Here is a 23230-nt window from a genome sequence, read left to right as displayed (position 1 = left end):
CCTTAACCCATCATTCTCCTGACTGAAGATGACATATATTCCTACTTCCAGTAAAATTTGGTTCCTTTATTTCAAGCTCTGTACAAGTCAGGGCTCCCTGACTTCTCCCCACAGTTCCCACAAGTCACCAGGGGATTTAGAATGATGCTAGAAGTTACTTATTTCGTGATAACTTATTCCATGTAGCCCACTCAAAACCCCAGATGGTAACAGCTTTCAATTACTGTTGACATAAATTGGATATGAAACAGATGTGGAACACATAATGTACATGTGAACACTGGGCTGCCTGGAATAGTGGTGAGTTACCTACCATAGGAGGTATCCTTCAGCAGTACAGTTTTTCTGCTGCACTCCCAGCACTATGATGAATCCCTGTTCAAGGAATACATGGGAATAACCTATATATTAAATATAAGTTAGCATACGTCAGTTAGATCCTATTAAGTTAGACCAACACTCTTCTAACAATGCTTCATAAGTTTTCCCTTCAGGGCTTCTTGTTTTCTGAAATTTATTTGCCACTTGCTTGTCAGCAGCAGTTTCTAATGTTTCTGCCAGTTATTCCTCCAGCCCTTACATTTATTACCTGATGCCAAGGAAATCTCTTGGGCTGCAAGGTTAAACTTTTATCTTGCTGTGTGTCTGTTTTCAGCAGTGTTGCACATTGTTTTACCTCTCTGATTCCATAGAGCTGCCCAAATGTTTCCCAGATTTATCCTAGATGACAGCATGGCATCAAATATGCCGGGTACAAAAAGGTTTTATCTACAACTTCAGGATAACTCTGTCAAAAGGAATATTAATTTGACTGTGACTCCATTCCAAGTTTCTCTGAAAAACATATTTCCAAAACAATTTCAGCCATTACATTTTCTAGCTGACACAATTGCAATGTAGAAAAGTACAGTATGAATATCATAGCAGTTTGCCACCATTCCATTTCTTTTATTAATTTTCACTTCCACAGTTTGTGCTCACTTAGACACAGGCATGATTATACAACAAACAACTGGTCAGAAGTCATCTGGTGGTTTGTGTTTTGCATTTTTTCTTCTTGTTCACAGATTTGTGTCCACAGAGAGCCTGTTCTCTCCATGGATTCTGTCCTATCCCACTTGTTCCCTTGAATAGCAAGGATGAAGATGCTCCCAGGTCATGAGGATCTACCCCAGGTGAGAGTTATCCCACCCAGGTCAGCCACTTGGTGTTGTTAACTGAGCTTGCAAGGTCTTGTAGTCAACTTGAAGATATTGCTCCATTTGGATGTTACACAACAGCTTACATGCACTCAATCACTACTGAAGTTTTACCAAAATTAGGGCAAAAATCTTTTGCTGTTTTGGGGGAAGGCAGAAAGGCAGCAGGGCAGATACGTGAGTCTACTGCAATGGGATCATCAAAACCCATCATCAGCTCTAACAGTCTTCGACTTTTTTCCAAGGAAGTTGTCCTGTTTCAGCTCTGCTGACTTTCTAATTTACTTCTGAAAGCACTCACATGCTGAAAGAGGGGGGTGAGAAAGAGGCAGAAAGCAGTGAGAGAGCTAAAAGGCAGTGAGAAGCATAAAGGTACAAAGGAACAGGCAAAAGGGCATAAAGAAAAGAATATAAAAAAAATCCCAGACTGGTGGAGAGGAAGTATAGAGAGAGAGCCTTGCCATTGAGCTAGTGAAAAATGTGCATTAAACTTTTGGCAAGAAGTGTGAGATTTGTCCCTGGAATTCATGGCAAGAAACAAGAGGCGTGCAGGGAGGCTGGGAAGGGAAGACAAAGGAACTCCAGAGGCCATTGTGCATGGTGATCCTACAGAAATAATAACATCTAGCCCTCTGCATATAATTTAGACTTTATTGCACAGAATTCTGACAAAATGACAAAAAAATGATACAGCTCATTTAGGAAAAAAAATTAGTTTCTACTTGGTATACATTTTGGTGAATTATAGCACAAATCTAGCAGAAGAAATTATTTCTACCAGCTGACAATGTTGGAGAAGGCTGGAGTCTGATTCACTGAACAAAAATTAGTGTCAGCCAAACACCTTAATTTCTAAAGGCTAGTGCATGCTCCAAAACCTTGACAACATGAACACTGCCTGAACAGTGGAACAGCAGAGTAGTGTGAAAGGCAAATATTTTGGGTAATGTACATGCTGTTTTGTGATGATTTATCAAGGGCCTGCCACCATCCTACTGAAATGAAGGAGGAGAGAGTCTGCCATCCCTTCTTTCCAGTGGTGCAGATAGGGAAGGACCAGCAGCAAGGCATGGCTATTCCTTTGCCTTCACAAAGAAGAGTGGTGGCAAGGGTAGGAGCTGCACTGACAGCATCTTGAGAGAAAGGGGGAGTGTCAAGTGGAAACCTTCACAAAAATCAAAGCACCTGCGTGGGGTCCAGTCCTGCCCTTCCATCAGGACTAAATCTTTTGGAAAAGCCAGAGGAAGACAAGTCAGGGAGACAAGGAGACATCTCCCACCTTCACAGTTTACGGATAATTTACCAACATTTCCTCCGAGAAGGATTAGTAGTACATATTGTGGTGTTTCAATACTTGCCCAGTGTCAACACCATGAAAGATTTAAGAGGAGATCAGTGGTGACAAAGAGGAGGGATGTTCTGCAGACCACTGGAGTAGCTTTTTTTTGCAGACCCTGCCCCAGCCTGAGATCTAAAGGAGGGTGTGTGAAAGCAACCTTGATCATCCACAGTAAGCAACTGTTGAGCAGACTTTGGGCCTCAGCATTTTATTTGCATTCCCTGACCCACACCCAACCCTCTTGCAAGACTGCAGGCACGAAACATCCATGGAAGTGTATTCATGGTGTGCAGTTGGTTTGTTCGTGTACTAAAATATTTTAAAATGTATTGTTCAGAGTAAAGTTGTAGCTGAATACAAAATGTATTTTCTATTTTATTTTTTATTTCCATTTGATTGGCTGAAACACAGCGTTTGTAAAAAAGAGGGGGGGGGGGGCAAAACAGTTCTCTGAATTTAAAATTTTTAAAAAATTGAACTAGTGAGGCCTTAACCCTCCTATAACTCTGATCTATTTGAATTCCCACTGAAGAAGATTTGAAGGTTCTTGATGCCTCACAGATCATTTTCTGACATTGGGGTCTTAGCTAGATTGGGTTTGCCCACTGATTATTTATTTTTTTTTAACACAAGTTACTTACAGAAAGATATAAGGACATAAAGCCACCACAATATAACACATAGAATAAACATCAAAGGGAATGCACTAGTTCTACACAGAGTGGGTTAGAAATGAGGCACTCTTATTAAGTTATGCAAGTCCTACTAAAAGGACTTCCCTGTCACCCAAAGTCTAACCTAGATCATCTTTTCTGAAAGAGCCTCTTTTCTAATGGCCTTTCCAAAAAAGCTGCTAGAAACAGCTGTCTCCCTGCCCTGTTTCTGTGCTACATAAACTGGTGAACACAGTTCACAGTTGGTTTGGAAAACACAAAGTGATTGCTATGTTTATGAAACCCTATTCCTGTTAGTCAAGGAAATGAGTTTGACTCACCAGCTTGTTTATGAGTTTTGCTTTATGCAAGCTACTGCTGACCTCCAGCTCCTGACCCACCAACACAGCTCAAAACTTCTCAGAAGGGGTTTGCACAAGATAAGTTTCTATTTCTGCCAGGAGACTCCTCTTTCTTCAGATTTGGGTGTTTTTTTTTTTTTTACAGTCTCAAAGTATTATAGTGAAAGTGGGTGACATGCTTCATGTGGTACAGGCATGTAACCACAGCAGTGCTGCACAATACCTCTGTAATATTCTTAGCTCATTTACCCTGTGAGAGGATGATTTACTCTGAGTGCTCCTGCCCTTGCCAGAAAATATGCAACGGTGACTTTAAATTCAAGTCTGACTCTACAGATTTCAAATGTAATCAGTGTCTTAAAAAAAATAAACAACACACACAAAAAAACCCAACAAAGAAACAAACAAAAAGAAAACCAGCAAAACGAAACAAAAGAAAACAGAAAAAAGCAAAACAAACAAACAAACAAAAAAAACCCAGACAAAAAATTAGCCTTTCAGACCCAGGTCTGAAGAGGTGGAAGGTGAGACCTCAAGAATTTTGAAGCAATTGTCATTACTGGTTTGAAACACTCAGAGGCCTTATGTGGCAATACTAGCTTATAAGAGAGAAAAAGAGGGAAAAAAAAAAAAAAGTTGAATCACTTGCAGAAGTCTGGGTTTGAATGTTTTTGAATGTTTCTTTTCTGAGCTCTATTTTCCACTTGGTATGCACTGGAAAACTTTAATAAGACTTATCCCCCTCTCCTTTCCAGGGGAACATAACAGATGACTGAGGGCTCCATTCACGTTCAGGCCATTGTTCTGCTGCCCTTTGTTTTTCAGCCTAGCTGAGCTCGGAAACTGAGGCTGGAAGTTAAAACCATCCTAAGCCTGTAGAAAACACATTTCAGCATAAGTCAGAGATTTTTTTTTTTTTTACTTTTTTGTTTGTTTTTTTCAGCTCACTGAAGGGAAGTCAGAGGAGAAGAGAAACCACCCTCCTGTCTTCTGTACATAGAGTTCACTGATGGAGATGTGATAAGAAAATTACACAGATGAATGTACAGCTCTGCAGCTTTTGTGCACATGCAAGCTTACACATCATGTGAATTGGAGCCTGTTTTCAAACGCTTGCTTCTGGGGGTTTTGGTTCTTAGGTAAGCACAATGTTAACATAGATTGTTGGATAGTGTAAAGAGAAAGGAACAAACAAGCAAAATACCAACCACTTTCAGCTTTTTCTTGTTTTTCAGAGATCTGAAATCTTCATTTCCTACTTAGAGAAAAACATTCACCCTAATAATATCTTTCTTCATAAAAGGCATGTTCCCTGGGTGCTGCTGAGAGATGTTTAAATAAACTTTCCTCTCATCCTCTGTCTATCAAGTTTCTCTAGCTTGTACTTTTCCTGCTCCTCCTTATTTCTGTGGGGATAGGAAGACAGCAATGAGTTTTGCACTTTTTTGCACTAAAGCATCTGACTTCTTCCCCCTCATGCTGGCATTGGCACTCAGCTGGCCTTACAGTAAGTCAGCTCGGGGAGAGCTAAACTGGCAGAAAACCAAGCACACCAAAAAATATGTTTTCTGCCAGCACTGCTCCCCCATTGGCAGGAGGGCTGAGAACCACACCAGCCTGGCTGATGTTCAGCAGGTCAGGTCAGCTCAGGGGGCATTGCTTGGTGATACCCTGAGCCCAGTTATATCAGGCCCCACTTTTTGTTGTGTAACATTGGTTTTTTGAGGCTGATGAGCTCTGGGCATGCTGGAAATTGCTTCTAGCACATCCCCTGCCCCAGTGGCTGCCAGAGGCAGTAAATATAGAACAAATCCAGCCTGCTCACGGTTCATATTGAGGTACTGTGTCAACAGCCTGTGATCTGAGGAATGCTTTTTTGGACTGCTGTCAAGTTCCTGAAGGACAGTGCAAAAACCAGGTCACAGTGTGCCAGGTGCTCCCACTTCCAGCTGCTAAATCAAAGGGAAAAGTGAGATAGCAAGAACTCGACCTGTCCTCCCCTCCAGACTGTCCACGGACATCAGCACTGGATGGAGGAAAGTCTGCAGCTGCAGAAGAGAGGTCATGAGGTTTGTGTGGTCTCAGCTTGACTTTTTTTTTTTTTAGCTATACCTACTCAGAATTTGGACAGGTTTGGATTTGACGAGAATTTGCTGAAGGATTAAACCAAACAACCCAAGAGCTCCCTCATGCTGCTCATGACTTAATGTCATCCAGCCCAATAAAATCTTCCTGTGAGGAAGGGCTGAGGGAGCTGGGGGTGTTGAGGCTGGAGAAGAGGAGGCTCAGGGGAGACCTCATCACTCTCTCCAACTCCCTGAAAGGAGGTTGGAGCCAGGGCAGGGTTGGGCTCTTTTCCCAGGCAACTCTCAGCAAGACAAGAGGGCATGGGCTTAAGCTCTGCCAGTGGAGGTTTAAGTTGGATATTGGGAAAAAATTCTTTACAGAGAGGGTGATGAGGCATTGGAATGGGCTGCCCAGGGAGGGGGTGGATTCTCCATCCCTGGAGGTTTTTAAGAAAAGACTGATGTGGCACTCAGTGCCATGGGCTGGGAACCACAGGGGGAGTGGATCAAGGGTTGGACTTGATGATCTCAGTGGTCCCTTCCAACCTGGATGACTCTGTGATTCTGTGAAAACACATTTTTCCTCCCACTGAGACCCTTCTAGCTATATCTAATATCTTTCTGCTCCCAGCTATGGCCTGCAGTCTTCATTCCCCTGGTTATCACCAGATGAACAAGAAGCTTTTATCACCCTCCTTGCTGGTCTTTAAAATAGTCTTTGTTTCCCTTCTTCCCCTCCTCTTGAACAAAACAATCTTGTCTCTGGGCTATGTGGCAAGTTCATCAGCATTTCTGCTGAGAAGCTCTTGCCTCATCACTCAGGTCTTCAGATCTTGGAAGAGGCACCAACCATATCTGCAATCTCAGTCAGTCAGGCAGTGAAGTCCATGGGGGGTGATTACATCTGTGAAGACAAAGGAAAGGAGAGAAAACTGGGGGTCATCTAGACCTGAAGGATCAATAGACCTTGAAGGGAGGATACACTCCTGATTGAAGATAAAAGCTGGGCCAGGAAAGAAAAACAGAAAAGATAGAAAGAAAGACAGAAAGACAGAATGATGGGAAGGGAAGAGAATGGAAGGGAAAGGAAGGGAAGGGGAGGGAAGGGTAGAAAAACAAAAAAAGAAAGAGGAAAAGGAAAAGGAAAAGGAAAAGGAAAAGGAAAAAAAGAAAAAAGGAAAAGAAAAAGAAAAAAGGAAAAGGAAAAGGAAAAGGAAAAGGAAAAGAAAAGGAAAAGGAAAAGGAAAAGAAAAAGAAAAAGAAAAAGGAAAAGGAAAAGAAAAAGAAAAAGAAAAAGAAAAAGAAAAAGAAAAAGAAAAAGAAAAAGAAAAAGAAAAAGAAAAAGAAAAAGAAAAAGAAAAAGAAAAAGAAAAAGAAAAAGAAAAAGAAAAAGAAAAAGAAAAAGAAAAAGAAAAAAAAAGAAAAAGAAAAAGAAAAAGAAAAGAAAAAGAAAAAGAAAAAGAAAAAGAAAAAGAAAAAGAAAAAGAAAAAAAGAAAAAGAAAAAGAAAAAGAAAAAGAAAAAGAAAAAGAAAAAGAAAAAGAAAAAGAAAAAGAAAAAGAAAAAGAAAAAGAAAAAGAAAAAGAAAAAGAAAAAGAAAAAGAAAAAGGAGCCCAAAAATTAAGATGAAGGAATTGGGAGTTACTGACTTTGAACATCAAAGAATGTTTGAGTCATTGCAGAGGTAGATTAACACTCATCTGCAAAGAAGTCACTGAATAAACAGGGCTTTAATGAAACACATCTGCTACATTTTTCAAAAACGCAGAGAGATTTTAAGACAAAAAAACAAAACGGTCAAATCATTATTTCCAATGGACTTTTAAAAATATTAAAACCTGCCCTATTTTGAAAGTTGGAGAGAAGCTGTGTATCCTGACATTTATTTCTTTCTTTTTTTTTTTTTCACCACCAGTCTAAAAAGGATAAGATTTTTTTCAGTTCAAAGAAGTCATAAATTGTGACACATTTTGTGTGTCACATACACACACCCCAAAAAATTAAAAAAAAAAAAAAAAAAAGGTAGAATTTATATTTACTTACATAAAAGTAACTTCACTTTAGGTACTGATGTCTACTTTCCAGATACCAGTTGCTTCAGTCTGGGCACCCAAAGATCAAGAAGTACCTGTTATTTTTAGATTAGAAACCCTTTTCCCTAAATATAGTAATCAAAATAAAGACCATGGGCTGTTCAGACTGCTTAGGTAAAAATTGTGGTGTATAAGTGTTTAAAACTGCATTACATTTTGCATGTATCTTTTCACATGTCTCACAATATGGGTTATCAACAGGCACATCTGACACAGGACAAACTCTGCAGACTGAAATGTGTTGAACATGGTGAGGAAAAATAGGGATGTGCTGAAGAAAAGAGGCTCAAGATGGGAAGCACACCACTGCACCAGCTTTCACCTGAGCTTTTCTGCAACACCTGGAGCTGAAGTTCACCAAGTGCCTCCAGGAAAAGCTGTAGGAGGCTCTGCAGTTGCACTCAGCTGGAGTCTGCATAAATATTTTCATCTCCTGACACAGGGGACACAGAAGTGACACACGACATCAGGACAACTCCCCAGTGTCCAACATTTTTAATGCAGCTGGTGGTAACTTGGTGCACATAGTTTTACAACAAGAGAAAGGGAATCACAGGACACAAAAACATCACTGGGCACGAAACTGTTGGCAAAACCAGGAACTTCCCCCCAATCAAGCCAAAGGGGGTTGGAGTACTTAGCTAATATTGGAAATGAGCATGTTTTAATTCTCAAGGTATGCTCGAGCCATAATCAGAAATTCTGTGAATAATTTGCATACAATTCTTATGTGAAAGGGGAGAGTGCAAGGCAGGAGTGTGGGGTTGGTGGTTTCTGCAGGCCATAGAAATTCCAAGCCAGAAGGTCATTCCCTGAAGCCAACACTCTGCATAGCTGGCACCACACTGCTCATTTTTATCTTGAATTAAAGTCTTCCAAAAATCCATTTAAAACCAGCAGAGTAGCACTAGCAGGATTTTTTTATTTTTTTTTTTTTTATTGCAGTGGGGTTGTGGTGTTCAGTTTGGTTTACTTTTGGTTGAGGGTTGTGGGGTTTTTTTGCTTGTTATTTTTGTTGTGGGTTTTGGGTTGGTTTTTGGTTTTCTGGTTTTTTTTTTGTGGTTATTTTGTTGTTGGTTGGTTGGTTGGTGTTATTGGGGGGGAATTTTTTAATTGATTTTGATTGGTTGGCTTCTTTTTTCTTGTTTTTTGTGGGTTTTTTCCTTTTTCTTGTTTTTTCTCTTTTTTTGGGGGGGTTTGGGGGTTTTTTTTTGGGTTTTGGTTTTGGTTTTCTTTTGTTTATTTGCTTTGGTTTGTTTTTTTTGTTGTCGGTTTTGGTGTTTTGGTGTTTTTTCATTGGGGTTTTTTTTTCGTTGTTTGGGTTTTTTCTTGGTTTCTTTCTTTTTGTTTGTTTATTTTTTGCTTTTTGGTTTTTTTTTTTTTTTGTGCTTATTGCTTTTGTCGCGGTCTTTCAAGACGTTTCTTGCGAACACCCTCCGGGTCCCCCCCCCCACCCCCCCCGGGCATGCGGGATCCCAGCGCTGCAGCCGGGGGATCGGGGGATGCTGGAGGGGCTGCGGGGGAGGGGACAAAACGGGGACCCACGGGTGGGGAACTGGGGGGGGGGGGAGAGGTGTCTTTGTCTCAGCGCTGACTCAAGGGACTCCCCCGGGGTGCCCTGCCAGGACCCTGGGAAGCCCCACACCCTCTCTCCTGTACTGTGCCTATTCTTTCATATTTTAGTATTCCTTTATTATTTTATATTTCATTATTTCATACTTTATTATTTCATATTTTATTTCATCATTTTATAATTTTATTCTGCTACAGTTTCATTATTCTGACGTTCTATTATTGCAGTATTTCACTTTTTACTTGCTTCATTATTTAGTATTTCATTATTTCATTGCTTTTCTATTTTATTACTTCATTAATTTATTATCCCGCATTTTATTGTTTTTACATTTCATTACTTTTTAATTGCTTCATTATTTGATTGTATATTATTATTCATTATCATTTTCTTATTCTTTTTAAACTAGTGTTACTGCTGCTACTAATTGCTGCTGTTGGTTTCACTGTGGATATTATTGTTACTCTTCTTTATTCTTCAGTTATTTTTATAGTATCAATTATTATGTTTATTCTAACAGTTATTCTTTATTATTGTTATTATTAGTAGTATTACTACTACTATTACTATTTCTACTAGTATTTCTACTGATTTTTCTACTACTATTATTATTTCTACTAATATTACTATTAGTTACTATTCATATTAATTACTATTACTATTAATTACTATTGCTATTAATAACTATTGCTATTACTATTACTTTTACTATTATACTTACTATTATTAAATAGTTATTACAATAGCTGACATGCCCACACATCTGCACCAGCCAAAAGGCAATGGGCAAGCAGCCCCCCATCCCCCTTTTCAGTCATGACCTTCGCTGAGCTGTTTTGCAGGAAAAAAAAAGAGTAAAAATAAAATTAAAACAGAGGAAAAGAAGTAAAAATAAAAATTTTAAAAGTGTCATGCCTACTTCTCTTCATCCCAGCCTCCCTGCAAGCTCCAGAGCTGTGAGGTTATCTTTGCTATACATCACAAAATCAGTGTTGGGGCAAAATCACCTTAGTGATGACGCAAATCAAGCCGGCACTTGGCAGGGACTGCTGGCACCGAGTGGCAAAATAAAACAAAGGACATTTCAGGTTGATAACTGAGTTTCATTTATTCACTTCAGATTGCTATCTAAGGAGATAACATTTCTGGTGTTCTCATTTCTGAAATACCTCTGGTGTTTCTCTGATAAGGGAGCACTGATCATGCAAGTTACTTTTGGGCTTTTGAATAACTTGCGGCAGAATGTAAGAAGATGTTTGTTGGTGGCTCAGTTGCTTAATCTGGGAAGATGCTGCCTTAGGAACATCTGAAAATCCACAAGTGTGGGTGCTAAATGCTCAGCTGCAATGGAAATGCTGATGCCTGCAAGGCCTGAGCTGCTGGGACAGATAAAGCTGCCCCTGGTTCCTGGCTCTCTGCACTTCCCCTTTAGCAGCACTAAAACTTACTTGATTTCTCACTTGGCCATTTCTCCATCTGTGAAATGAAGCTAACAGTGCAGTGTTTTCCAACACGCCTTTGAGAAGTGCTGTGCAGGACACTGACTGCCAACATCTTCCTGGGATGACTGGAAGAACAGCTCATGCAAAGGTCATGTCAGTGTGTTATTAAAATGTAATCATAGCGCTGGTTCGCATACATGCAGCCACATTCTTCTGGGGTCATTGTTTCAGTGCTGGATTGGGGAGTCATTTGCTCTTACTCCACCTGCTTCTCGGGGAAGATGTATGTTTTGAAGGGCTTGTGAGGGAGCAGGAAGGGGTAGAAGAGTTGAGCAGGAAAAGGAGGTGCATAAATTCTCCCAGGAACGTCCGAGGATGTTCAAAAATGACCAAAGCCAGCACTTGTGTTTGTTTTTTTCCAGAGCCATCCCTCCAGCAGCAGTAGGACATGGAATCAGAGAATCATGTTGGTTGGAAAAGACCTTTAAGAATACCAAGCCCAAACTTTAACCCAGCACTGACAAGGCCAGCACTAATTCATGTCCCTCAGCACGACATCTCCAGGGCTTTGAAACCCTTCCAGGGATGGGGACTCCAGCCCTGCCCTGGGCAGCCTGGACCAGGGCCTGACAACCCTTTTCAGGAAGAAATTGTTCCTAAACTCCAACTAAAACTTCCCTTGGAACAACTTGAGGCTGTTTCCTCTTGTCCTATGGCTTGTCCCTTGGGAGGAGAGACTGACCCCCAGTGTGAAGCAGCTGTCAGAAGCTGGCATGCATCTTCATTTGTCTCAGATTCATCAGCCTCCAGACAGATGAAGTGCAGATGGGGGGCTCACCTACTGACGGGGAAACATCTCTGTACACTGGATTGTGTGTTTGCAAGAGGGAGGAGAAGGGAGGAAACAACAACATGGAAACATGATGAGGGATGCACTCCACAGACCTGTCAGGTGTGAAGCATCCTCCTCTCCAGCACAGGGCCAAACCTGAGGCAATCAGATGAACCTGAGGTCTGGATGTCTGTCAGGGAAGAGGAGACAATGATGACACCACTGGCAGTGTCAGGACTCACTTCTGCTGCAGGCAGGGCGAGAACTGGGAGTTTTGTTGGCTTGGAAGAAACAGGACTGCTGTGGAGGTAAGGTGGCTTCCCCAGGCAGATGACCTGCACTGGCTTGAACAGTGGGTGAGTAGCACCCTAGATTTTCTTCCCAATAAAAAAAAAATCCCCCTCTTCCCCACACCACCCCTAAAAAGTGCTGGGGAATGAGCTTAGGAGAAAACAAAGCACCATGAGTTTCGTGACATATGGCCATTTCCTTGAGGGGAAGCACTTAAATACCTCTCAAGTTTTTCATCTAAAGAGCATTTAGCAACCCATTTTCTGAGTTCACAAACTGCATCTGTCCCCAACACTTACCCCCACGCGAAAGAAATCCAGGCCCAGCAAAAATGCCTCATCTGAGCTCCTAAAAACCAGATAAGACTGGTTAGACAGTGTTTACTTTCTGGGACTCAGAGACTGAGTCACCCTCTCTTCCTGTGCTGCTTTTGTTTCAGATTAGGACATATGAAACTCATTGCCAGAAGTCATCACTACTGGGAAACTACACACTGGGAAACTACATATTTTATTGTTGTTTTTTTGGACTCACGTGACCTTCGTTATAAAATAGCTACACAGAGGGGGAAAAAAAAAGAAAAGGAAAAAAACCCACCCGAAACCACCAAACCCCCTCCCCCCCCCCCCCCGAACTAAAAACTGCAGGCAAGTGTTGGTAGTAGCTCATGGAAAAAAATTTGGAGAGAGGCAGCAGTTGCACAAGGCTCCTGCACAAGGTACCCTGAGGTGCTGCCAACAAGAAATTCTCCTCTCGGTCTCTCCTCCATCCAGGATGATTTCGACAGCCCAGGTGTGATGCATTGGCACTGGGGGAGGCCTGTGCAGTAGGGGTGAACCAGGTTTTCTCTATGAAGAAGTAATGGAGGAAGGGATACAGTCACAGCTCTCAACAGCCCAACTTCATCAAGCCCTGGGGAGCACCTCTGGGGCAGCACAAAGGGGTTTTCCTACCCTACAGCTGTGTCAGGGTTAAAATTCTTTCCCAGTCTCTGCCTGCAGGGCAAGCTCCAAGTGTCTGCACTGTGGAACCCGGGGTGGTTTTTGCTGAAGAGGAATGCTCATCATCCCTGTGAACTGCACTGAAGTCCCTAAAAAGGAAAAAAGGAAAAAAATTTAAAAAAAATTTAAAAAAAAAAAAAAAAAAAAAAAAATCAGGCTGTGGTGACAGAGTTCTTGAATTTGAGTGTTGAGTCAAACCCCAAAAATTCTGTGTTAAACTTTGTTATTGTTTTCCAATAAAAGAAAATTTTGAATTAAAATAATTTTATCTAAGGATCTGCATATTTTCTCGTGACAAACTGAGAATTTGCAAGTTTCATGGTGTATTTTTTGTAATTTCATTGTTTCAGCTGAGAAACACACCAGTTTACAAGGTGCCATGAATCTACATAATTTGCAACTTAATTTGTACTTCTTCCAGAAGACTTTCTTTATTCAAAAGATCTTTAGACAATGACATTTTGGCACCACGGGGGTAACAAATGATTGCTCCTTTCCACTTTCTTCCCAAGAAGTATGGAAGTGAAAAACACTGAGTTACAAAATAACATTGTTCTCTAAATCCCTCTAGAAGTTCATGGTCTTTTATGGCATTTCTGTCCAAACAGAGCTATACTTGCCACATTTAGCTCTGTCTTTTTCTGAAAATCATAGAATTTGGACAGACATTCTGTACTTTTTTTCCAAATGGCAGGAATTGCTTCTTGGAAGAATATTACCACAGAACAAGAAAAAAATAGGGATCAGGAAAAAAACATTGTACTGTACTCAGATTCATACATTCCCCTGTGCATCCTCATTTCAAAACTGATGAGCTTTTTAATCCAGCAGTACAACTGGACTTCTCTCTCCTCCCAAAATATTTAATTTCCTACATGAGCCTCATAGTCACTGTGAGTTTTTATTTCCCAGGAGTGGTTTACTTGATGAGATTAGTCCCTCATGTACCTGAGTTGCTGCTTCTTGTCGACATGGGGACTGACTGCTGAGGTGTATTTGCACACTTACAGGGTAGAGGAGGGATCCCAAAACTCAGCACTAACCAAATTTCCCACTATTAACACTGTCATTTCTGGATTTATGTCCAGCAGAGCTGAACTGGCACTCCCTGACTTGCCACATCCTTTTTCAGAGGGAGTGAAAATCTGCACTGGAGCAAAGAAAAAGGATAAAAATCTAGTTTCCTCCTCTGGGAACTGAAAATCATTTGAAAACCATTTACCTTTTACACCAAGAATAATATTTGTGATAAATTCATTGGACAAGTTTTTTCTGAAAGCCATATTTTAGCTCTTTTTGAAGTGAAGATAGATTTGTACAGGCCAGTGCTGTGACAACCTTAACTTTGTCTTGCAAGGGAAATGTTACATGTTTTAGTTGGTATTCTTAGCTTTTACTTCAAAGCCAAGGATTTATAAGTTGAATATTATAGGAGGACTTTTTTTCCATAAGACATACTGAAAATCCATTAAGGACCATCTAATTAAAATTAGCTCTGAAATTTCTGAAAAAAATTTATTTCATCTTGAATTACTAAATTTTCACTCATGTCTTTCTGGAATACTGAAGCCTTTGAATGCTGATTTAATCAATTTCAGCCAAGTGATTTCAAGGCGAGGACAGGTGAAAATAGGTGTATAATTTTTTTTATCACTTTTATTAATGCATCAGAAGAAATTCTGACAAACATGAGCTTTGCCTTCCACATGATCCACAACCCTGAACACCATGCCAAATATTGGTTTTGGACACAAGTTTCTGGAGGAAGCATTATGTCAGTCAATGTACTTTCCTTTATTTCAAGTGAGTTGTTTAAGCTTTCAAGAGAAAAGCTAATCTCTCCACTTAGCCTGCTAAACCATTTCAGTTTTCTGAAGTAACATTTATGACTCAATGTTCTGTTCTGCTCAAATATTTTATGTTTGTGAAGAAGAAAGAGTAGAGCTTAGTGAGATTATGAATTAAGATACATGAAGGGATGCTGTGGGAATTAAAGGTTATGCCAGTGAGAGAACTGAACATGTGCATAGCTTGTTCACAGTAGTTAATGAACTCAGAAGTTTCAGATTTTCTATTTTTATATATTGTTTTAAGCCTGCTGGATCGTGTTCCTGGGGCCAGCCATAGAGTGGAACACTGAATTCTGGGTTTAAGTGGCAGCCAGAAACACTTCAGCCCTACCTGGTGTCTCTTACACATGCCTAGCATTCAAGCTGTAAAATTGAAGGCCAGCAAGGCTGAAGCAGTATGGAAATATTGGTGAGAATCCAGCTCTCCTTTTTGGACCTAGCCCTTTCTCAGAGGAGGTGGCTTGCAGAAATAATCCCCTTTCCCCTTGGGGGCTGGAGTGGTCCTCTCCAAATGCTCAGGTATTCCAGTGCTTGGGCACGCTTGTAGCACACTGCACACAGAAAATCAGTATCACTAATGCATTTTCAGCCTTGTAAGCAAACACCAGCCAGCCCTTTCAGAGTTACTTAACAAACCCTCCATCTATGCACGCATCTACTATAATTCTTTGTTTTGACGGCTGCTAAATCCCCAAACCTGATATCTTCTCTTTACCTCTCCCTGTGCCTCCTGCAGCTCTGTCACTTGCACCAAGCTGGTCGCCAGATGAGTTATACAACAGAGTGCATTAGCTGAAAGTGGGAAAAGCTTCAATTACCTAAGTAGCTGAAGGTCTAAAAATAGATTCCCAGTGCCAGCTAATATAGCCAGAGCCAGGATCCCAGCTCTGGCTTGCAGAGAAAATGCTGAGTTCCACCATACACTTATGAATCTGCATAAAGGGTCCACTTTAAATCAGTAAAGGACCCAGAACATCTGTTAATTAATTTCACACCATTAAGTAAGGCAATTACATTCAACAAAGTGTTATAGCCATCATTGGGTTGGGTGTTCCACAGCAAAAGTGCCTTTCAAAGTAGTACTGCAAAGTTACTTCAGACCTTCCCCCAAAGTCTGCTCTGTTTAACTTCTCAAATAAGAAAACCAACAGGTAGGTTAAAATATAACTAGCAGAAAGACAAGAATGCTTATCACCAGGGCCCAGTGCCAATGGAAAAAAAAAAAAAAAAAAAAAAAAAAAGCAGCCCAAAGTAAATCTCATCAGTCCTGCGATGATGAAAATCTAACACAGCAGCTGTTTGCCTGGGAACAGTCTCTCAACACGTTTTGATTTCACAGCACTGAATTAATCTTTTCTAGAGAGCATGCAAAAACAGCAGCCCTCCTTGCAGATGGGGTGGACCCTTCTTCTCTTCTGACATAACTCAGTGGTTGCTCTAACACTGACACATTGCTCAGGACTGTGCTGTGGATGCAGTGGGATGGGAGAGGAAAAGGACGTTCACAGCTGTGGGAATCCTCAAAGGGAAAGAACACTAAGTTATACACTTTTGGTCTGGTTTTATCCACTAATGAAAAGCAAATTTTATATTAGTAACAGAAGGTTTGTTTGCAAAGTGCATAATTAACCTTTACAACACAAAATGCCATTGGATTTAAGAGCTCAGCTGGAGGCAGGGATTATACATTTATGTTTATAATGCAAACATCTATAGCTACATTAGAGAAAGAAAGAGAGCTGCAGATTTGTGTGCATGAACTGTTTTGTGCCAATAAGATTAAGCCAGAAGAAAAACTGATGTCATTTAGCTCAGTGAAAATCCCAGGTTGCAGAGCAGTGAACGTGCCACTTTGGTAAATTACTCCAGCATAATCACAAATTATTTGCCTTTTAAATTGAAAAATCTTCCACTCTAGAAATAAAATTATATCAGAGCAATGTTTTGAAAACATTGTGTTATGAGTGCTTCTGTAAGCATAGCAACAAATGTAGACATTAAACTCACACATGAGGAATGAAATACATACTGGAAAACAAACAAAAACCAACACGCTTTCCTGTAAACGACAATAATTTTGTACCTATAATCTCACTTCTTAAAGTGTTTTGTTGGCTTGTTTGTTTTTTTGTTTTTAATACAATGCCTGTACAAAATAAAACTGGTGGGTAGAAATGGGCAAAGTAACGAACAGACTATTTCCAGAACTTTCTGGTTAAGAGACATCAACACAAGTCAGGCAAGACTATTCTGACATTCTTTTGGATTTTTAGTTGTAAGCTGCAAAAGCTTCCTCACAAATATTTTCACCATTTTCTGACAAGGAATGACAGAGTAAAAATCGGAATCTTGATATCACCAAATGATTTATTTTGGCTAGCTTAGCTGGGATCAATTCTCCTCTCAAATATAGCACAGCAATCTCAAATGGGCTATGTGGGTGCTGCAGCTTCCTAGAAGAATGTTGAAACAAATTTGCAACAGTCCTGATCTATATCCCCCCACTGAGGCTTGCAAGTCAACCTGAACCTTTAGTTAAGTTTTCCTCACTGTTAATCAATCTCACAGACCAGAAGATATGAAGAAACACGGTGAGGGTATCTTCTACCCTGACTTAAGCAGGGTCAATCATGTGTCATTCCTGAACAGCATTTGCCTAACCTGTTCCTCCCAGCTCCAACATGACTCCTGTGCTTCACAGTTTTCCTGCACAGTACTTCCTTATCCCTAAGGAAAAAGACTTAATTAGTAAGCAAAAGTCCCTTTTTGCAAGTTAAACTCACTGCTTTATGATGTATTTGTCATCTGTATAGGAGAAAAGACTGTCTTTGGCTTTTGCAGCCTTTTTAGGTATTGGGAGGGTTACTTTCTCTTGGCTGGGTAAACACGTAAACAATTTTTTTTCTTTTCTCTGGAAGTCTTTTATTTCAGATCTTTCACCAGGTCACTATTTATTTGATTCTCTTCAAATTATTTTACCCCCATGCACAGTATCTAAAAACACAGCACTGCCATGGAAACCTTGCAGCACTGAACAATGAAGAAGAAAGGCTGCTTCACGTGGCCCTCTGATTTCACTCCCAGAAGAGTGTGTTTATTTTCTCACCCTCATAGCTCTGTTGACTCATCCATCCTGTGTATCACAATCGTTACTAGGTCTTCTTTTTAAGAGATGTTTTTAACTCTGCTACTCTTCATTCTGTGTTTGAAAAGTCAATGGTTCCTGATGAGATGCAGTGCCCTGCACTTGTCCTTGTTGACTCGAATTCTTGACTTGTCAAGACCAATTTTAATGCTAAGCCTGTCTACATGTTCTCATTCTGCTCCAGCTTCATGTTACCTCTAAATTTAATGACTGAGCACCTATTTCATCATCCAGTCATTACTACAAAGTATTGAAGAGTGCCACAGGCAGGTCATATTCACTGACTTTAAGCCACTGAATGCTGAGAGGTTTTTTTCCAACTAGTGTTGCACTGAGCCTTTAGCAAATACAGCTAACCATGTTGCCTTGCCAAAAAAGTGTCAGGTGAAACAATACAACAATTTTGTATTAAAAGCAGAATCTGTAATGTTCAATGTGTAGTCTACTGTTCCTATCTGTTCAGAAAGACTTCCTTATTTTCAGAGGTGAAAATAAAAGGGGTTAGGCATGATCTGTTTTTGACAGCTCTGTATTGACTGTTTCTCTCCCTTGTTTTCTTCTAGATACTTGCAAACTCTACTTAATTGCTCAGCATTTCCCTAGAAATGTTTAGTAAGCTGAGAGACAGTTTGCCATCATCCCTTTTCTCCCTCTTTAAAAATGAAATAAGGTGCATGGCAGGTTTTTCCTCTTTTTCAGCCTTCCAATTGTTATGGTCATCCTCCAAAGGCTTTCAAGAGGATCTGCAAATGTCAAAGAGACATCAAGATCTCCCTGATGGAGTTCACAAGTAATGCTGCCATGAATTTCAGGATTCTCCAGCTTCAGTTTGACCTCACTGAAGATGCTGAGATGTCTCCCATCAGGATGGATCTTGTCTTCCATCACAGGGCTGCTGCTGAGTGCATTGCAGAGCACAGTGATCCATACTGGATCTTGCTGCCTTGCATGCTCCTACTCTGTGTAAAGCCACCCATTTCCCCCATAATAGTAACCATACAGTCAAACCCCCACCATAGCCACTGAGTAAATATCACTCACAGTCTTCATGCCTTGGCTAGGCAGAATTATCCATCCTTCCTGTGGACACTTGTGGCCATACAGTTCATGTAAATGGATAAACTTGGTAAGAACATCACACTCCTTTCCACAGTCTGATCTTTTTAGAAGCTTGGGGTTGGGGGGGCTGGGGGTGGTGGTGAAGACAATGAGCCAGCTCCTCAGACTTTCCAAAGAGGCAAATTTCATTATGTAACTGTACAAGAATTTGATTCTGTTTGGGACCCATGCTCATGAGAAGGAATAGAAATAAAATTTTAAAAAGCTGACCATTTTCTACAGGAGAGAAGTCTATGGTGACTGATACTATTTGGTGACATTTAAGGCCAGGGGCAGTAGCTGCTCCCATCCTCTGGGCAGTATCAGCCCTTTCCTCCATAAACAAATTCCACAAGGAGTTAATCAAGGATTCAGTGGGAAAACACTCAAATTTCTTTCCCTGTGGGAGTATGCCAGCTCCCACCTTCATTCACAGACCTGGGAAGATAATTTAATATAAAATTAATTTCACTGGAACCGGCGAGAAGGGAACATAAAATCTTTTGCATGAGGGAGGACTTTGTTCCTCCAGAGCTTTCCAATACAACCAAATGAAATAAATCTCCAGTGCTCCAAGTAATTTTTTCCTCTGTTCAGTCTGTCTCCACTATAATGACTATTTTCCATCTGTGTTCTCACATTGGTTCTGCCTACCCAGACTTTCCACATCAATGAGGAGGCCAATTTCCGCAAGACTCAGAGAAATGGTTTGGTTGAGAAGGAAAAGAGCTCTATTAACAATAACAGTGCATAAAACTAATCAGGAATCTGGTGTTCTCAAATCATGCTGAGTGGGCAAACCTGATCCAACTGTAGTAAACTTAAGCCATCTGCTAGCAGGAGTGTTTTAGGACGAAGAGGAGATAAAAGAGAAAGAAGATACCCATATCACCACACATCAAATAAACAGGTGTCCTCTTTAAAGGAGAGACAAGGGCCTCTCCAAACTCATCTGACAGTCATGTGAAGCTTGACAGAAGTCAACAGGGAAAAGCTGACAGGAGAGCAAAAACCAGCTACACTCAGGACTTACTCCACTCTTAAATGGAATGACTGTCGTGTTGTCTTTGATTAAAAAAAAAAAAAAAAAAAAAAGGAAAAGAACAAAAAGTCACCACCTCTGAGGAGCAGCATGTTATTTCATCATGTTTCTTGATTTTTTTGTATGTTTGAAGGGCTGTTGTGCAAGCACCTGTTTACAAGATGTCAGCAAAAATGACTTGGAGTCATTCAGCTATGCAAACAGTTTGGCAGATAATTGGCACATTCTGCTGCTGGAGATGGGCAATTAAATCTGTTCCGTATTTCAGATGTAACACGAAGGCATTGGCCAATGCATGATAGCTGTGTTGAGTCACTGGATAATGTAAAAAACCAAACAAACCAAACAAACCCAAAACTGAAACAATTAAAAACACTATTATGGAGATCTTTCCTTGCCAAAAATCATAGAATTTGGCAATGGTTTGGGTTGGAAGGGACCTTAAAGATCATGTAATTCCAACCACACCTGCATGGGCAAGGCCACCTCCCACTAGGGCAGGTTACTCAGTGATCAATTGCATTGACATATAATAAGTGTCTCTTTTTAGTACACTTAATGGGTTATGATAAACTATCTTTTCTCTGAATTCACTAAGGGGAATTTCAGAAATAAGAGGAACACAATGTCGTTTGGCCCTGGTCTTTGTTTAGCACTGGACAATCACCATCATCTGCTTTTGAGCTGAGGGTTTTGATGAAGAGGTGTCAAAATTAGCTATTTTTGCCCTCACACCTAAGGGAGAGACATTGCTCTGCTCGGAAGTGTGTATCAGCAAGGACTCCTAGAGTCAGGCATGTAGAAGGTTTGCTCTGGACCTCAGAGCCTCATGAGTTCCTTTCCAGGATTCCAGGTGTTCCTTTCCAAATCCAAATGAAAGCAGAACATGCCGACAGAATATTGGACATTTTAATTTTGTTTACCATGGAAGCTTGTTGTATCTTCCTCTCTTAGATCCAACACTTTTGACAAAAGCAAGCTACCCAAAGTGGTTAACTTCACATTGTTCCATGGGGGGACGAGGGTGTCTGTCAAGTGAACTCTGCCAAAAGCAAGTTCCTAGATGTGAATGGCTGGAACAGGACTCATGATTTCTAAAGAAGCTAAAAAAGAAGCCTGTCAGTCATGTCAGCCACTCCACAAGAGCAGCAGGGTCAGACCCAGCTGTTCAGAGTTTCAGTGGTCAGAGCATCAACTCAGAGAGCAGTTAAATAAACTGTGTTAAATAAATTCCAGATGTCTGAAGGTCTTCTTGTGCCCACAATTCCTGGGCAGTGTCCAGTAACACTGTGCCTTCCATCCTGATAAAGGACACAGCAAACTCCAACAGTGTTAGTCATCTTTTTGATAAAATTCCACAAGATCAGGCTGCTCTTTATCTGGGCCCTTCACCTTCAGTCTAAACATGCCTGGTCTCTTTGCAAGTCATACATCTCCTATCTGAGCTGTTCTATCTCCAGCAGTAGAGCCATCAAGAAAAGAGGATAGAGCAGGACATCTGGAAAAAAGCAATTATTTTAATACCTTCCACCCAGGGGTGCCCCAAAGGTGGCACATGGAACAGGGCCTCTGTAGCATGGTGAAAAGCAACAAAAACCTGATTAAGAAAAACCATGGCACACTGCTACAGGGGATGGAACTTAGAGTTCTTATGAATTAGTGCTTAGAAGCTTTTTAAAAACAGAAGTTTTCTAATGCTAAAATCAACTCCAGCCACCATTTCGGTGGTGCAGAGAATGAGGACAGAACTGCCTATTGTAATTTCTAGCTAGTAATTGCTTTCCCTGATGTGCTTCTACACAAACCATTTGTGAGTGTAAATTCTGAACAATCTCCCAGGGAAAAAAAAAAAAAGGAAAAAAAAAGGGAAAAAAAAAAGAGGAAAAGAAAGAGAAAAAAAAGAAAAAAAAAAAAAAGAAAGAAAACAAAAAGGGGGAAAAAAAAGAAAGATTAAAAAAATCAAGATTTTTTTCTGCAGTTTAAAATACACTGGCCTTTGAGCCCTGCTTGCACAAGGTATGTGCTGACATGGTTTTCTCAAATGCTGGCAAACTAACTGGAGTACAGCAAGGCAAAAGCAACTTCTTTGACTCAGTCAGGGGAGCAACAAATTATTTTTCTCATCAAGAGAAAGAAAGAAAGCTTATGTGCTGAAGCAGCAAGGGCATGCTCAGCATTTTCTTCTGCCTTTCTTAAGCAGACAGTTCAAGGTGTTAGCTCATCACTGACCTCCAGTGCTGTATGGGCTTGCCAAAAGTGATGAAAACTTGAAGAGGAGGGGTAGGACCTGCTTTTGGTAAAGTCCACATGTATTTAATTTTTATCTTTTCAGTACCTGGATGATGACCTGCCTTGTATAAACACAAGAAATATCAGAGTACCTTTGTAATAAGACATTTGTTTTAACTAAGGAGCCTGAAGCTGCTCTGTGGTTTCTTGGTTAAATAAGCTGAATCTCCCATCCCACTAATTGTCAATAACGTCAGTTTTTCCACTCCAAGTGACTAATGGAAATTTGAATGCCACACATGCTTGTTAGGCTGAAGTTTGCTTAACATCGCATGATTGCAAAGCACTTGTAGATTTAGTCTTTAATGTATTGATTTTTCTTGTTAAGCTTTGTCATTCAAAGTCACCAAAGTCTAGCTAGAAAACAAGTGGCCTGGTCATCTCCAGGGCTTCACAGTGAACTCAAGGTGGTTTACTCCTCAAAAATCATGACACAAATTCTATGTTAAAGCCCACCTATCAAGTTTCCAGAGATGAAACGTGCCAGAAGTGTTAAAGTCATCTTTGTACCTGCAAATTACTGCTATTTATTGGAAAACTGGAAGTAATGAGGCTGTCCCATACCATTTAAAAGTGTATGAAGGTCAGTTTTTAGATGAAGATCAGTTTTTAGATAAAGGTTCTAGAAATTTGTTTGCATCCTAATAATCTCCTGTCAATGTATGAGGAGTTTTACAGACTGAAAATAAAATATGGACACTTACACAGGAGTGGAAAATTCAGGCACTGGCTAAAATAATTTTCTGTATCTTCAGTGAGGATCGTAGAGAAAGAGAATGTCTAACTTGGAAGAAGATTTTTTTCCATGGTACACCAGAAACAGAGATGGAAAAAGGGATTCTGTTCCTGCTTACATTTAGCAGCTGTGGTCCCCGTTCAATAGTGGTACTTGTGTTAATAAATTTTCAGGCACTGGAGCCAGACAGGTACAGCTCTTTGTGAGTTTCATCTGTAAG

General features: G+C 40.4%; 2 long non-coding RNA genes across 2 annotated transcripts; one reads left to right on the top strand and one right to left on the bottom strand.

The window, feature by feature from the left end:
• Nucleotides 1–215: 215 nt before the first annotated feature.
• Nucleotides 216–8749, top strand: LOC139789847 (uncharacterized). Its single transcript, XR_011723262.1, has 5 exons — nucleotides 216–300; nucleotides 1068–1175; nucleotides 4497–4692; nucleotides 5407–5622; nucleotides 7913–8749. It is a non-coding gene; the product is annotated as an uncharacterized lncRNA (long non-coding RNA).
• Nucleotides 8750–10366: 1617 nt separating this feature from the next.
• LOC139789848 (uncharacterized) lies at nucleotides 10367–15516 on the bottom strand. The gene is made up of 3 exons (XR_011723263.1): nucleotides 15416–15516; nucleotides 12803–12939; nucleotides 10367–12197 (listed from the first exon to the last, which is right to left on the bottom strand). It is a non-coding gene; the product is annotated as an uncharacterized lncRNA (long non-coding RNA).
• Between the last annotated feature and the right edge of the window lie 7714 nt (nucleotides 15517–23230).

This window comes from Heliangelus exortis, chromosome Z (genome assembly GCF_036169615.1).
Source record: "Heliangelus exortis chromosome Z, bHelExo1.hap1, whole genome shotgun sequence".
Classification (NCBI taxonomy): Eukaryota; Metazoa; Chordata; class Aves; order Apodiformes; family Trochilidae; genus Heliangelus; species Heliangelus exortis.
Note: the sequence above shows the minus strand (reverse complement) of the source record. Positions and strands in the feature narration are given on the sequence as shown.